Source organism: Lutra lutra, chromosome 6 (assembly GCF_902655055.1).
Source record: "Lutra lutra chromosome 6, mLutLut1.2, whole genome shotgun sequence".
NCBI classification, from domain to species: domain Eukaryota; kingdom Metazoa; phylum Chordata; class Mammalia; order Carnivora; family Mustelidae; genus Lutra; species Lutra lutra.
This window is the reverse complement of record NC_062283.1, coordinates 96055021-96072544: the sequence shown is the minus strand read 5'-3', so window position 1 is coordinate 96072544 and position 17524 is coordinate 96055021. Positions and strand designations below refer to the sequence as shown.

The 17524-nt window shown below is 37.3% G+C and overlaps 1 protein-coding gene across 1 annotated transcript in view; it reads left to right on the top strand.

The window, feature by feature from the left end:
* EPM2A (EPM2A glucan phosphatase, laforin) overlaps window positions 1–17524 on the top strand; it is a 113734-nt gene that overhangs the window by 55882 nt on the left and 40328 nt on the right.

Here is a 17524-nt window from a genome sequence, read left to right as displayed (position 1 = left end):
GCAGAGAGAGAGGAAGGGAAGCAGGCTTCCCGCTGAGCAGAGAGCCTGATGTGGGGCTTGATCCCAGGACCCTGAGATCATGACCTGAGATGAAGGCAGAGGCTTTAACCCACTGAGCCACCCAGGTGCCCCAGAAAGTAAATTTCTTGAATTATTTCTTTGATGATTTCTTTTCCTTTCTTTTTGGAACTCCTATGATTCAGATATTGGAACCTTGGCCTGAGTCATTTTTGTTTTGGGTATCTTTGTCTTTTTTTTTTTCTTCTAACATATTTTTTTCAATATTCTATCCTATCCTATTCTTCTGGCCCAGGTAAGATGCTACCTGCTAGAATAAGATTTTAAAAATCAGCCACATCAGGCTATACTTGGTACCAAGCTACATCTCCCTCTTCAGTAGACTTATTTTTTAATGCAAAAGAATGAATAGTTGCATTAAAGATACAGGTAACTAATTTAGTGAAGCTTTTGTGGAAAGAGATTGTAATTTCTGTATCTTGAAAAGACTTATTGCCAAATAAACACATTTCACAAGACATAAATTAGACTTTATGAAAATCATTTTACATGCTTTTAAAAAGAGTTATAGTTCAGAAAATGTATTATGAAAACATGCTTTTACTTTGTAGCTTCTGTGGCTTATAAAGAAAAGATATACCATAATTTTCAAAACTCAAAATTATTTTAAACACTGTAGAACAGTAGTTTTGCACATTATGCTGTTGTATCTAGCACTTTTTCTAAAATGAATGAAATTAATTACTTTGGTGAGAGAGTGAGGAACTTGGGTGCCATCCAGTTCTTTCATTTTTCCCTGGGTAACCTTAGGACAATCCTATAACAATTGTGGATTTCAGTTTCCTAATTTGCAGTGAACTGGTTGAACTCGATGACTGTTAAAGGCAATTCTGCAAATAAACAGGGATAAAAAGTAATTTAAAAAAGCTAAGGTTTATGCAACATTTTGCCAATATGTTACACTGGCCTATGACTATATTCCATACAAGCTTTCCTGGTTTCGGATCCAGGGACCAAATGCCAGCAACAGTGTTTGCCTCTACAATGTACTTTCTTTCATTTTTGTAGCCCAGGGTGTACATTCAGTTCAACTCCCGAAGCTATATTTAGAAATACATATGTTTTATAGCCTATATACAAATAATCATTAAGTATGTATATACTTAGAACATTTTTACATTGCTTATATTTGTAATCAAATTTTGACACGAGATCTCTTTTGGAGTCAATAAAGAATAACCACAAAATTTGGTGTGCAATAGGAACCAATCTCATTGTCCTTCTGCAGTTCATTATCAAGACATTATTGGTTAAAGGAAGAATCTAATTTCAATTGGCATTTACATCTGATTGAATGATTTGAGATTTTTCTAAACATTGAAGCCAGGATTGTAATTGTTCATCCTAGTAAGAGAAGAAAACAGCATAATTCTCTTTCCTGTTTAATTGTTCTGATCAGGCAATTATTTTTATTGAGTATTAGCTGAATGTGTGAGCTTGCATGAAGAAATCCCTTTTCCTATAAAAATAAAGTTCATATTTTATAAGGACAAATTAATTCATGGATATCTTCTTTTTCTTATGCTTAAATATATTTAATATAAAATATATTTAATATGAAACATTTAATATGTTAAAGTAGATATTTTATATATATGCTTATATTGGGATGATTTATTTTCAACATTGTATTAAAAAATATTGGTGAGAGGGGCGCCTGGGTGGCTCAGTGGGTTAAGCCTCTGCCTTCGGCTCAGGTCATGATCTCACGGTCCTGGGATCGAGCCCCGCATCTGGCTCTCTGCTCAGCAGGGAGCCTGCTTCTTCCTCTCTCTGCCTGCTTATGATCTCTGTCTGTCAAATAAATAAAATCTTTAAAAAAAAATATTGGTGAGAGATAATAGCATTCTAATGGTGGTATGGACAAATGCAAACATACCCCTCAAATTTTGTTTCTTAGTAGTCACTTAAAACATATCTGCCAAAATTTGTGGAGAAAAAAATTTTTCTGGTGTGCTGTTGTGGAATCATACAAGTAAAAAAATAGTAGCTAGATTCTTTGCTGCCTTGAATATTATTGTGTTGTTATTTAACTTATGATTGAAATGTCTTGGGCACTGCCAAATGACAGAGAAGCTTGGTTGAAGGAAGAAACTTGATTATCAGATCTCAGCTTGTGTCTGAATGGTAGGAATCATAGTAAGAAAGAGGGAATATTCTATCATATAAATTAAGCAAATTGGATTCCTAAGTCATTATGTAGGCAAATGTGAAAACTTTCCTCTAAAAATATGGATTTTTTATTACCAAAGAGAACAGAGAAATGAGTATATATAGGGTACTGGAGAGTAGTTTATTTTATTTTTTTTTAAAGATTTTATTTATTTATTTGAGAGAGAGAAAGGGAGTAAACAGAGGGAGGAGCAGAGGGAGATGGACAGACTGACTCCATGCTGAGCACAGAGCCTGATGCCAGGCTTAATCTCACAACCCTGAGATCAAGACCTAAGCTGAAATCAAGAGTTGGATGCTTAACTGATTGAGCCACCCAGGTGCCCCAGGGGAAGGTAATTTCTTAGATGGGTGGTACTGCAGAATGTTTTAATGTTAAAGAGTATCCCATAGATGTTTGAGAAAAATTAATGATTAAGAAAAAGGAGAGATGGGGCACCTGGGTGGCTTAGTTGTTAAGCGTCAGCCTTCGGCTCCAGTCATGATCCCAGGATGATCCCAGGGTCCTGGGATTGAGTCCCCATGGGGCTCCCTGCTCTGCAGAAAGCTTGCTTCTCCCTTTCCCACTCTCCATGCTTGTGTTCCCTCTCTCACTCTCTCTCTTTCTTTGTCAAATAAATAAATAAAATCTTTAAAAAAAAGAAAAAAGAAAAAAAAAAGAAATAGGACAGTTGTAGGCACAAAAATCTTTGGGTAAGCAGGAGTGACCTCTATCCAGAACAGACAGTTCATCCATGGTCATGGGAGGAAGGCTGAGTATTTGGGCATTGATGCAGGTAGGTCAGTTTGATAGAGAACGTGTGGAAGTTCAGTTTTTCATTGCTTCTATTTTCTTAGTAAAATAGGAAGCGAGGTCATCAGATGACAATGACAAGAGAGAGGAATTCTGGCTTTGAATGAGATATATACACCAGGTAACTAATGGAATATAATTGTACTGACTTTTGAATTTTAATTTTTATAAGACTCTCCCAATTCCAATATTATAGAGGCCATGACAACCCCAAAAGAGTTATTCTCTCATAATAAGTGAATACAGAAGACAGAATATTTTTGACAAGCTGAGATAGAAAGGCTTTTTCTATGGTTTTCTGTGTCACTCTAACCTGATCAGAAAGGAGTCTAAGTAACACATTAAAATGGAGTCTCGGTAGGATGGGATTATATTCCATGTTTTTCAAAGCTAGAATTAAATTGATTATGCTTAGCCATTATGGAAGGTCTACTTCAGGAAGACCAGTGAGTTTATTTATATTAGAATCAGTGAATACATGAGGAAATTGTCTTGTTTTCAGAGGGTTGGATACTTAGATCCCATTGTCAATCATTGATTATGACCATATCTGACTAGTTTCTCAGATCACAACCTCATCTTTGCTGAACAGAATAGAAGTGTTATCAAACCCATGGAGGAGGGATCAATTAAGAAATAATAGTCAAAATGCATGTTACTATATGTGAGAATCAGTTTTGCTGTTAGTTATTTTCATATCATAGAGACTCTATCATGACTTTCTCTGCACAGACTTTTTTTTTGAAAAATGAGATCTTTATTTTCATGCTGTGATCAATTATAAAATGCCACCCTCATCCTTCTTTTCCTAAGTCTTTTAAAATTTTTTCTTTGAATGTCATGTAGATTTATTGTTCTTGATACATGAATCAATAGCAATAAACATATTAACTTAATTCATTTGAATGTGTAAATATTACTCTGAAAAAATACAGTGTATCACACATACACACACATATACATACAATATGTACTTGTAAAAGCTCTTCACAAGGATTGTATTGGGCACGTAAAACCATCATAATGTTTTATAATCCTTGGCTACTTCTCAGTATGAGAGAACAGGAACCTTGCATGGCATCCTTTCATGTTACAGAGGAGCTTAATGGGAACCAAAGCTGCGTAACAGCTGACTCATTCCCAGATTCTCCTTCAGGCACCTATTTTCTCCTCATAAGACGGGGCCTCCATTTTCTTGTCCCAGAGCATTTTGCTGTGAATCAAAATGCATTTCTGAATGCAAACACATGACCAAAAACCCACTTATTTTTACTAATCAAATTTTATTTTATTTTTCTGAAATCTTTATTTATTTGAGAGAGAGAGACAGAGAGAGCGCACATGCGAACGGTGGTGGTGGTGGGGGGCACAGGGAGAGGGAGAGTGAGAGAATCTCAAGCATATTCCTTGCTCACTATGGAGCCAACCCAGGGCTCAGTCTCACACTTCTGAGATCATGGCCTGAGCCAAATCCAAGAGTCAGATGCTTAACCAACTGAGTCGCCCATGGCTAATCAAATTTTAAAATTTATAAAGTCCACATAAGTCTAGGTAAGTTAAATTAATTATGAGAAAAACCTGAAACCTTTTCCTTTCTCTCATCACCTTCATGCCATTTTTTGAAAAGAAATATTTATTCAGCTCTTTGCCTTGTAGTTTAACTCATTTGCTTATCCCTTCCCACCTTATGATCTTGAAGAATTGTGCCAGTTGCTTGTCTGGCTTCCTCTTTTCCTAGATTGCAGATCCTGTCCCAGCACCCTTTTCTTCTTTAAGATTCCTTTGCTTGGCTTCTTTTGTTTTTCTCTGACAATTATTAATCTTCTCAAATTAGTCTCTGGCTTTCCCATAGCTACATCCATTATCCAGAATGTTTATTGCACTTGCTGTTATGATTAGGGTGTATCAGTTTTAGAGGGAGGCATTTTATGAAAAGATAGTCCAGTATAAACGTCACATTGTTTTTCTACTGCTACTCCAGCTTCATTGTGGAGGTCTGATTCCTCACGTGCATTTTTATGGGGGCTGATTATATAAAGTCCCAACACTCAAAGGGACGTATTTGCATTCAGTAGGCAGTCACCAGAAAATTTATTTAAATGGTGACCTCCCCAAGGATTTAAGAGGAAGAGAATCCTAAATCCAAAATTAATGATCAATCAGGAGTGAAACTGAACTCACGAATGGCAAATCAATAAGAAGGGGATCAAGTTATTATAAAAATAATAGGTTCACACACATGAGGAGCCATTTTGTTGTACAAAGTGAAGTGTATCTGTATCTGTAAAGCTACTTGTATGTTTAGTTATATCATAGAAAAAGAAGAAAAGAAGAAAAAATAAGGAAGGACAGAGAAGATAGCAGGAAGGAAGAAGGCATATAGACTTTTTTGGCAGGGGAGGGTGTCTTGGCTACTTTCCATTCCATTTTTCTGGGATAGCAGGTGGTAACGTGGATTATTTTTTCAATCCCATTTCCTTCTGAAGCATGCTCTATCCCTTGAAAGTTCTTTCTGAATAGTCTGCTGTTTCTGGTATTACCAGAGGTTTGGGCTTCGAGTTTCTAATATGTCTCACTGATTACAGCCATGATGATGAGGTTTTTTTTTTTTTTTTTTTTTTTTTTTAATTACTTCAGGTCTTTTCAAAGAAAACAAAGCCCAGGGATGCAGTGAAAGAAAAAAGCATTTTCAGAGAGATCTGCGTTGATCAGTGGTCCTCAGCCAGAATAATCACTATTTACAGTTGCTGGGGTTTTGAGAGCTGTTCTTTAATTTGGGATATTCAAGACAGATATTGTTAATTGAGTCAAGGCAGAGTCGATAAAAATGGTATCACAAAAGCTGGAAATACATGTGGTTAATTGAACATCAGAACACCACATTTCAAAATACCTTCTTTTATGAACTTGTTTAGCATAATCCCATACTTGAAAAGAAGTGTCATTTTGATTCTTTACCATGTACCCTGTTTTGTGTTCTGTACTGTTAAACATTTTCTGCTTAAATAATAATGACGTTATATGGCATTTATTTATATCACAGAAGCATTCTTCACTTTGTGAAAAGATTTCCTTACATTTAGATGAGTAAACATTCCCAGGATAGAGCAGAGGGGAACAATACTCCCTGGCCTGAATTTTTTTTTTAAAGATTGTATTTATTTACCTGACAGAGATCCCAAGTAGGCAGAGAGGCAGGCAGAGAGAGGGAGAAGCAGGCTCCCTGCTGAGCAGAGAGCCAGATGGTGGGGGGGGCTCAACCCCAGGACCCTGGGATCATGACCTGAGCCGAAGGCAGAGGCTTTAACCCACTGAGCCACCCAGGTGCCCCCCTGGCCTGAATTTTAAGCACCTGAGGAATGTTTGAGTCCTGGTCACTGTCACTATGACTAGGAGAAATTAAGAAAGAAAAAAAAATTTTTTTTTTCAAAACTGTAAAAAGTAATTAGTGAGCTTATTCACATTTCAAAGATGAGTAAGAAGTTTAAGCTGAAATGCAGGCCCAGGTGAACTGCAGATGGCAGGATGGCGTTTATAAACCTACCTTTGTCTATCAGGTTTTGCCCTTATTCTCTGCCACCTTTTCTATTTCTCTTCCATCTTGTGTATTTCCAGTCTGTTTTTCTCCTGTTTCCAACCTACTTTGCCTTCCACTGTCTTGTATCTTCTGCTGTGTCTCTGTTTCCCTGTTTGTCTCTTACCCTTCCTCAGTTTTCCCCTATCTAACATCCTTCCTTTTTTTTTTTTTTTTAAGACTTTATTTATTTGACAGAGAGAGAAATCACAAGTAGGCAGAGAGGGAAGGGGAAGCAGGCTCCCTGCTGAGCAGAGAGCCTTATGCAGGGCTTGATCCCAGGACCCTGAGATCATGACCTGAGCTGAAGGCAGAGGCTCAACCCACTGAGCTACCCAGGTGCCCCTTCCTGTTTTCTTTATTTTCTTCTTGATACTTTATTAACTGGCCACACACAACATGGGATCGAAGTCCATCTTTGTTTGTTTATTATTTTTAGTGGGGGGAGGGACAGAGGGCGAAGAAGAGAGAGAATCTTAAACAGACTCCATACCCAGTGTGGAGCCCAACATGGGGCTGTCTCACAACCCTGAGATCATGGCCTGAGCTGAAATCAAGAGTCAGACGCTTAACCAGCTGAGCCAGCAGGTGCCCCTAAACACATATTTGAAACATTTTCTACATCCTGTTTTTCATATGGTAATCAGGTAACTTTGGTTTGTTTTTGTTCCATTCATGCATTCAACTGTTTTTAAGTGCCTTGTTTTGCCAGAAGCTAAATTCTAGGGGAGCAAAGTTAAACATGACCTTGTGTCTCTCCTTCAGAAGCTAATAGTTCCATGATAGAGACAAAATAAGTATTACCAGGAATGTATTAATCCAATTAACTTATTTTTACTTCTCTGTGATTTTTAACTTATTTTCTTTAAGTAGCTTTGAGTAACATAATATCTTGAATTCCTGTTAAAATCTCTCTGTATTTAAAATGAGGTTTTGTGGGGCACCTGGGTGGCTCAGTTGTTAAGCATCTGCCTTCTGCTCAGGTCATGATCCCAGTGTCCTGGGATTGAGCCCCATGTTGGTCTCCCTGCTCAGTGGGAAGCCTTCTTCTCCCTCTCCCACTCCTCCTGCTTGTGTTCCCTCTCTTCCTGTGTCTCTCTATGTCAAATAAATAAATAAAATCTTTTAAATGTTGCTTTGCTTACAAAATCTTAATTATTTTAATAAAGGAAGGAGTGTGTGGTATTTAACATTTTATAAATTAAGGAAATTAGTAGCAGTTTTATTTACCTCACATTCTTAATTTCTTATCGTAATAAGATCTTTTCAATAATTACACTGATGAGTTACAGAAAAGACCTTCTGGGTAAAGCTTAACACTGTCTTAAAATTGTGCATTTGATTTTTATTATTATTAAAAAATAAAACTTCATAGAGGGTTGGGTAGAAGACCATTGCCTTGCACAACTACGGAGCATGTGATTCGTATTGTAGTGTCTGTGACAGCCCTTTCCCACCCCACTTGCTCTGTGCAGTGTGGAGGCTACTTTGCTGTAGTGAAGGGCTTGGTTGGGTAATAATTTTAAACACCATATAAAAATCTAGTTGGTGGGCCTTATCAATCTTTTGGGTTGATATGTACTTTAAATTTCTATAGTAGATTTGGGGCCCAAGATATAATAAGTTCTAAGAAGTTACCTGTATTAATCTTTTTTTAGTTTGTTAGTCAAGTGACTGATACTCCATTGTATCTCCTTTGGGACTCTGCTTGAGCTAATGCCTCTTAGGTTATTTAATCTTTAGGCACATCGAACTTCACATTGCTGAGGTTTAGAACATCCTACCCCCAAATATGGCACCTTGGGATACTGAATATTTTAAGCTGACAGAATTTGAGAGACAGCATGTACAGAAAGGACTTTCTGATCTTCCTCCCCAGTCGATCAGAAGACCCTTGTGTGAGAGGTGCCTTCCTTTCACCTGGAGGAAGGGAACATCTGTATCTCTGAAGACTGAGAGGACTCCAGATGCACAGGCCTTGCTAAGTTTCTCCCAGTTTACTACCTTAACTCATATCCCTTTGCCCTGTCACATTTTCCTACGACTTTTCACTCTTCATCAAACCGAGTATAAAAATGATCAGGTTTAACTTCTTCTTTAGGTCCTCATTTCCTTTTGAAGGCTTCCATGTCATGAAAACCATTTTAAATATTACATTAAATATATAAAGTTATATGTTAGTATAAATATATTTGTATGCTTTTCTCTTGTGACTCTGCCTTTTGGTAAGCCTAATTTACAGAGCCCCAGCCAGAGAACTTAGAAGGGTAGTAGAAAAAATAATTTTTTCCTCTGTGATAACAGTCTGAAGAATCTTTCTGGAGCTTATATAGGGGGAAGTATCAAAATCTAGAAATGTCTAGAAAATATTTCTAAATACAGTAGTAAAGTTGAGATTAAAAAATTATATTAAGGCCTCAAGATACTGATAAGATTAATAGTTAGCATTAATTTCATAAAAAAATCACAACTACTTCTGGATTTTGAATTTAGAAAGCTGTTATGACTTTTCCCTGCTTTAAAAAGCAAAGTAGATTTTTCTACATATTTAGGTTTTTGAAATAGCTTTATAATGCATGTGTCATCCTGGAGTAAATTTTTTATTGCTTAATTATGAATTGACTTTTAACGGAAATATCTTAAGTTTCATTTGGAATTCAGTGAACTGTGCCATTACAGAATAAGACTGAAATAAGATCTTTTAGTTGTATTTTAAGTGAAAAGAATAGTGAAGGCATCTGCTGAGATTTCTGCTTTTAGAAATAAAAGTAAGAAACAACTAAATCTGACTGAAACTATTTCAGAGTTCTATAATTGTAATAAGGACAAATAATGAGTTTAGGAGCAAAAGTCATCTGTTTTGTGGTAAATAGTGAATCCAAACTACAGATCTTCATGAAAAATAATAAGGCTGTAAAATTTTAAAATGCTATAGAGTGAAGAACAGGTCAGTCCCTTAATGGAACATATCTATAAATAAAATACAAAATAAAGAGAGGGGTAAAATATGACCTCATGCTTGGATAGATGCAGACAGCATTTACTACTGAACTTCAGCTTGAAGTATTTCATCTAAGTTGACTAATTTCTTCAACTTATTTAAAGATGTTTGTTTTGGGCTGCTTTCTTGCTAATGAAAATAGACTTGTTTTTGGAAAATCAAAATCATAAAGACAGAGTGTACATAAAGGTAGCTAGGGTACTGAGAAAAATTAAGGTAATGAAGCAAAGAGTTGAGGAAACAAACACAGTTTTAGGACATACTAAGCCAGTGGGAATTTGGCATTACAATTTTGGAGAAAGTTGAAGGGCAGTCCAATGAAGTGTGTCACCTGTGTGCCTATATGTCTGAGTTCAGCAGACACTGGGCACAGAGATTATAAATCTTCAGATTTTTTTTTTTTAAAAGATTTTATTTATTTATTTGACAGAGAGAGATCACAAGTAGACGGAGAGGCAGGCAGAGAGAGAGAGAGAGGGAAGCAGGCTCCCTGCTGAGCAGAGAGCCCGATGCGGGCCTCGATCCCAGGACCCTGAGATCATGACCTGAGCCGAAGGCAGCGGCTTAACCCACTGAGCCACCCAGGCGCCCTTCAGATGTTTTTAGAGTGGAATGACAGTCTTTTAATATGAGCATGACATTGGTCCTTAAAATGAACTTGAAAATCTTAACAAAAGGCTGCTTCTTGGGGTGCCTGGGTGGCTTAGTCTGTTAAGTGTCTGCCTTCGGCTCAGGTCATGAGCCCAGAGTCCTGGAATCTAGCCCCACATTGGGCTTCCTGATTAGTGGGAGCCTGCTCCTCCCTTTCCTCTCTCGCTATCTCTGTCACTATCCGTCTCTCACTCAAATAAATAAAATCTCTCTCTCTCTTTTTTTTAAAGTCTGCTTCATATTCTTCAACTTCTAATAAATACCTGCTCCATAATAACATCAGGATCCAACTGACCAAACAAGTTCTTAACAAAAACGCCACTTATGTTGGAACTCCGATCCCTGGTTATGGATCAAGTGTTTAAGAGAAGCTAGCATAGAGAGGGAAAGAGCACATGGGAGAAAAGGAAGAGAGAAGAATGTAAATGAGAAAAAGCAAAGGTCAGAAAGAAAAACTAAATATATTCTAATGATGAGAATAAATCCTGTCAACATGGGAAGTATAGCTTCCATAAAACAAAGAAACAAACAAATAGCAAAAAAACCCTACAACACATGCCTGGAAAAATAGACTCAGAAGAATTCAATTTCTTGAATCAAAAAAAAAATGGGGCATATTCTTTTGTTTATTGTAGTTTATCACTCATCAGATTTTATTGTTGATTCTAAACCTATTACATTGTCTACAATGAATCCTACCTTATTTGATTAGTAGACACGGAATACATTTCTAGCATTTCCTAGTAATAAACCCAAGACCTATGCAAATTTTTGTCCCATCAGTGAAATATTGAATAGTGTCCATTTTTATCTACAAAACAGGGCAAAATTCATGCTGCCAGGCTATGAAGGGAATGTTGAAAAGCCTTGTAGAGCAGGGAATTTTTTTTTTTTTTAAGATATCAAATACTGTGCATAGTATTTTGTGAATAAGAACATAAGCAATCACACACTGGATCAGGAAATTGTCCCATCCAGCTTCATGTGGCTCCTTTGATAACCTTTGACAACCATGTCAACTCTTTTCCATCATGTCGACATTATGTCATCATACTGACATATGCTGGTATTGGCCAAGTCCTTTCTCTGATGCCACCTCCCAAAATCCTTCTCTGGTAGCTCACTGTGCCTAAAATATGCAAAGAATGTGTTTATGCTTAATTCCTGCCTGCCTTTTGGGAGTCCAGAATTCTGGTACATGCTTTGCAGGGAGTGCCTACAGAGCGGTAAATACCATTGGCAGTGTCTCTAATGAGCTCCCCTGTCAGATAATACTTCTTATTTATTGTCACAACTTGTTGCTAGAGGAATTAAGCACACCCTGGGAGGGGACTCTTGGAATGTGGCATCTGGTTTGATCCAAACTTCTTCCATGCACTTTTCCCCTTTGCTGATTTTGCTTTGTATCCTTTCATTGCAATAAATCTCAGCTGTGAACACAACTATATACTGAGTCCTATGAGATCTTCTAGCAAATCATAGAAACTGGGGTGGTCCTGAGTGGCATACCCACTCTGTAGGACCCAGTTCAGCTAATGTTTTGAGCTGATGATGCTGGCCAGGACCGCAGGCTATCAAAAGTCTCATCACCACCAATCAACAGGGCTGCAGGTAGCCTTTTTGCCTTAGACAAATATCTGGTCAGCTGGTAGGAATGCAAGGAACAGGTGTGCCTATAATGTGTGGCTTTTTCTGCTATTTTTTAAAGTTAATTCCTGCTTATATAATGTGGTCTTTAAAAATGTGTGTTCTCAGTTGGGCTGCCACAGTTTGAATTCCAGCTCTGCCACTTACGGGCAGTAGGTCGTTAGGTACCTTACTTAACTGTTGTGCATCATCTGTAAGATAATGATAATAACAAAACTTACTTTGATAGACTCTTGACAGGCTTACATGAGATAAAGAAATGTGCCGATTCTTTTGACTTGGTTCAGTGGTTTTACATTTTGACCATTTCCTAAGGTTAGTAGTACAAGGTTGGGCTCTTCTCTTCGTTGCAGACCTGGTGATATATTCTTCACCCTGTTCACTTTGAGTTGGTTGTGTTTTAGGAGGAAGGTTTTGCAAGGCTGTGACCATGCTGCCATTTTTCGTGGGATAAATTTACTTTTAAGTGTTCAAAATTGATGCTGTAAAAGAAATGACAAGATGCTGAGATTTAGCCTTTTTTTTCAGAGAAGATTTTTTATTTTACTTATTTATTAATTATGTTCAATTAGCCAGCATATAGTAGCACATCATTAGTTTTTGATGTAGTGTTCAAAGATTCATTAGTTGCGTGTAACACCCAGTGCTCATCACATTGCTTATGTATTTTTCTTAGTTCATGAGTAGCAGGAAAACACTTGAAAACATAGAAAACACCAACATTGCAAGTAAGTAAGTAAATAAAATTTTACGGAGCACCTACTACCTACTATTATATTGGTAACTACTTGCATTAATTCATCTTACTCTTCCAACACTTAATAAAATGGGTGTTAATATCCACATTTTAATGATGAGGATCTTAAACCATGGAAAAGTTAAATCCATTAACCCATAAATGTAGCCACTAAGTTGTAGGACTGGGATTCAAACACAAGACTTTTGGTTTTAAGGACTACTGTCCAAGTATTATGCTATCTTATTAAAAACGTAGTGAAAGTAAATAGTAATGATCAAAAATGAAAATTAGGGAATGAGGAAGAAGACTCCTATGTTTGCTATATATGCTTCTTTTTTTTTATTTTTATTCATTTTATTTATTTTTTAATTTTTTTTAATTTTTTTATTTTTTCAGCATAACAGTATTCATTATTTTTGCACCACACCCAGTGCTCCATGCAATCCGTGCCCTCTACAATACCCACCACCTGGTGCCCCCAACCTCCCACCCCCCACCCCTTCAAAATTCTCAGATCGTTTTTCAGAGTCCATAGTCTCTCATGGTTCACCTCCCCTTCCAATTTCCCTCAACTCCCTTCTCCTCTCCATCTCCCCTTGTCCTCCATGCTATTTGTTATGCTCCACAAATAAGTGAAACCATATGATAATTGACTCTCTCTGCTTGACTTATTTCACTCAGCATTTTCTCTTCCAGTCCCGTCCATGTTGCTACAAAACTTGGGTATTCATCCTTTCTTTTTTCTTTTTTTTTTTTTTTTACAGCTTTATAAACATATATTTTTATCCCCAGGGGTACAGGTCTGCGAATCGCCAGGTTTACACACTTCACAGCACTCACCATAGCACATACCCTCCCCAATATCCATAACCCCACCCCCCTCTCCCAACCCCCTCCCCCCATCAACCCTCAGTTTGTTTTGTGAGATTAAGAGTCACTTATGGTTTGTCTCCCTCCCAATCCCATCTTGTTTCATTTACTCTTCTCCTACCCCCTCAACCCCCCATGCCGCATCTCCTCTCCCTCATATCAGGGAGATCATATGATAGTTGTCTTTCTCCGATTGACTTATTTCACTAAGCATGATACCCTCTAGTTCCATCCACGTCGTCGCAAATGGCAAGATTTCATTTCTTTTGATGGCTGCATAGTATTCCATTGTGTATATATACCACATCTTCTTTATCCATTCGTCTGTAGATGGACATCTAGGTTCTTTCCCTAGTTTGGCTATTGTAGACATTGCTGCTATAAACATTCGGGTGCACGTGCCCCTTCGGATCACTACGTTTGTATCTTTAGGGTAAATACCCAGCAGTGCAATTGCTGGGTCATAGGGTAGTTCTATTTTCAACATTTTGAGGAACCTCCATGCTGTTTTCCAGAGTGGTTGCACCAGCTTGCATTCCCACCAACAGTGTAGGAGGGTTCCCCTTTCTCCGCATCCTCGCCAGCATCTGTCATTTCCTGACTTGTTAATTTTAGCCATTCTGACTGGTGTGAGGTGATATCTCATGGTGGTTTTGATTTGTATTTCCCTGATGCCGAGTGATCTGGAGCACTTTTTCATGTGTCTGTTGGCCATCTGGATGTCTTCTTTGCAGAAATGTCTGTTCATGTCCTCTGCCCATTTCTTGATTGGATTATTTGTTCTTTGGGTGTTGAGTTTGCTAAGTTCTTTATAGATTTTGGACACTAGCCCTTTATCTGATATGTCATTTGCAAATATCTTCTCCCATTCTGTCAGTTGTCTTTTGGTTTTGTTAACTGTTTCCTTTGCTGTGCAAAAGCTTTTGATCTTGATAAAATCCCAATAGTTCATTTTTGCCCTTGCTTCCCTTGCTAGAACTTGTACAGGAATTCAGTAAAGTGTCAGGATATAAAATCAATGCACAGAAATCAGTTGCATTTCTCTACACCAACAACAAGACAGAAGAAAGAGAAATTAAGGAGTCCATCCCATTTACAATTGCACCCAAAACTATAAGATACCTAGGAATAAACCTAACCAAAGAGGCTAAGAATCTATACTCAGAAAACTATAAAGTACTCATGAAAGAAATTGAGGAAGACACAAAGAAATGGAAAAATGTTCCATGCTCCTGGATTGGAAGAATAAATATTGTGAAAATGTCTATGCTACCTAAAGCAATCTACACATTTAATGCAATTCCTATCAAAGTACCATCCATTTTTTTCAAAGAAATGGAACAAATAATCCTAAAATTTATATGGAACCAGAAAAGACCTCGAATAGCCAAAGGAATATTGAAAAAGAAAGCCAAAGTTGGTGGCATCACAATTCCGGACTTCAAGCTCTATTACAAAGCTGTCATCATCAAGACAGCATGGTACTGGCACAAAAACAGACACATAGATCAATGGAACAGAATAGAGAGCCCAGAAATGGACCCTCAACTCTATGGTCAACTCATCTTCGACAAAGCAGGAAAGAATGTCCAATGGAAAAAAGACAGCCTCTTCAATAAATGGTGTTGGGAAAATTGGACAGCCACATGCAGAAAAATGAAATTGGATCATTTCCTTACACCACACACGAAAATAGACTCAAAATGGATGAAGGATCTCAATGTGAGAAAGGAATCCATCAAAATCCTCGAGGAGAACACAGGCAGCAACCTCTTCGACCTCAGCCGCAGCAACATCTTCCTAGGAACATCGCTATATGTGCTTCTTTAAAAGCATATTTGGCCACATGAACATGGCCAAATTAGTAATACTTTTTGAGATTTCTGTAGCAGAATTTACTGTGGTTTCAATGGCTTCATTTTTTATCATAATAGACTTTTGAAATCTAACGCCTTAACTGATAACTTCCTACCCTTTCACATGTTAGACTTCTGGTTTTGCTCTGAATATTTCCTTTTCAATTACTGCAGGAAAAATAGATCTTAGCTGTATACTCAGACAGCATTTTTGGGTCAAAACTTAAACATAACCAGCAGTAGCAACTCTTTTTAAAAAATATTTTATTTTTTCACTGTACCAAGGTTCATTGTTTATGCACCATACCCAGTGCTCCATTCAATACGTGCCCTCCTTAATACCCACCACCAGGATCACCCATCCCCCCCCTCCTCCCCTCCAAAACCCTCAGTTTGTTTCTCAGAGTCCACAGTCTCTCATGGTTTGTCTCTCCCTCCGATTTCACCCAATTCACAAGTAAGTGAAACCATACGATAACTGACTCTCTCTGCATTATCTCCTGCAGTCCCTTCATGCTGATGCAAAAGTTGGGTATTCATCCTTTCTGATGGAGGCATAATACTTCATTGTATATATGGACCATATTTTCTTTATCCATTCATCTGTTGAAGGGCATCTTGGTTCTTTCCACTGTTTGGTGACTATGGCCATTGCTGCTATGAATGTTGGGGTACAGATGGCTCTTCTTTTCACTACATCTGTATCTTTGGGGTAAATACCCAGTAGTGAAATTGCAGGGTCACAGCGTAGCTCTATTTTTAAGTTCTTAGGGAATCTCCACACTGTTTTCCAAAGTGGCTGCACCAACTTGCATTCCCACCAACAGTGTAAGAGGGTTTCCCTTTCTCCACATCCTCTCCAACACTTGTTGTTTCCTGTCTTGTTAATTTTGGCCATTCTAACTGGTGTAAGGTGCTATCTCAATGTGGTTTTGATCTGAGTCTCCCTGATGGCTAATGATGATGAACATTTTCTCATGGGTCTGTTAGCCATTTGTATGTCTTCATTGGAGAAGTGTCTGTTCATGTCTTCTGCCCATTTTTTGACATGATTATCTGTTTTTTTGAGTGTTGGTTTTAGGAGATCTTTATAGATCTTGGATATCAGCCATTTGTCTGTATTGTCATTTGCAAATATCTTCTCCCATTCTGTGGGTTGCCTCTTTGTTTTGTTGACTGTTTCCTTTGCTGTGCAGAAACTTTGGATCTTGATGAAGTCCCAAAAGTTCATTTTTGCTTTTGTTTCCTTTCCTTTGCCTTTGGGGACATATCTTGAGAGAAGTTGCTGTAGCTAATGTCGAAGAGGTTATTGCCTATGTTCTCCTCTAGGATTTTGATAGATTCCTGCCTCATGCTGAGGTTTTTTATCCATTTTGAGTTTATCTTTCTGTATGTTGTAAGAGAATGATCAAATTTCATTCTTCTATATGTAGCTGTCCAATTTTCCCAGCACCATTTATTGAAGAGATTCTCTTTTTTCCATTGTATATTTTTTCCTGCTTTGTTGAAGATTTTTTGGCCATAGAGTTGCAGGTCCATATCTGGACTCTGTACTCTGTTCCACTGGTCAATATGTCTGTTTTTGTGCCAGTACCACAGCAGTAGCAACTCTTAAAAACATCTTCCCAACACTAAGGAGTAAGCTGGTTTTCTGCTTTGTGATATAATTAATTTTAATGATATAAATTTATGTATTTATAATTTAACTTAGAAAATAATTTTTGAATTAGTCAATGTCAATGTTCTGTTTTCTTTTCTCTTTTTTAAAAGTAATGTTTTTGTTTCATCAGAACCATTTCAATAGACCTACTAACCAAAAGATTTTTACCTATGCCAATACCTGAAGAAATTCTCTTTTAAAGATTTAGGGAGATCTAAAGCCTGACAAGCAACATTTTCGTCAAGTAGCATATTTCTTGCAAATTTGGATCCTTCCGACTTCAAGTAATTATTATTTTAAAAGTAATTTTGTTTTGTAAACTTGAAAATAAAGACTTCCTCCTATCATATATTATTTTAGAAGACTGGTGTCACTATTTTGAGAGTGTTTTCATGTTAAGAACTGTATCTTATTTACAACTATATTCTTACAACCTATTTCAATGATTGGGTGCTGAGTACATAGTCTGAAATACTAAACAGT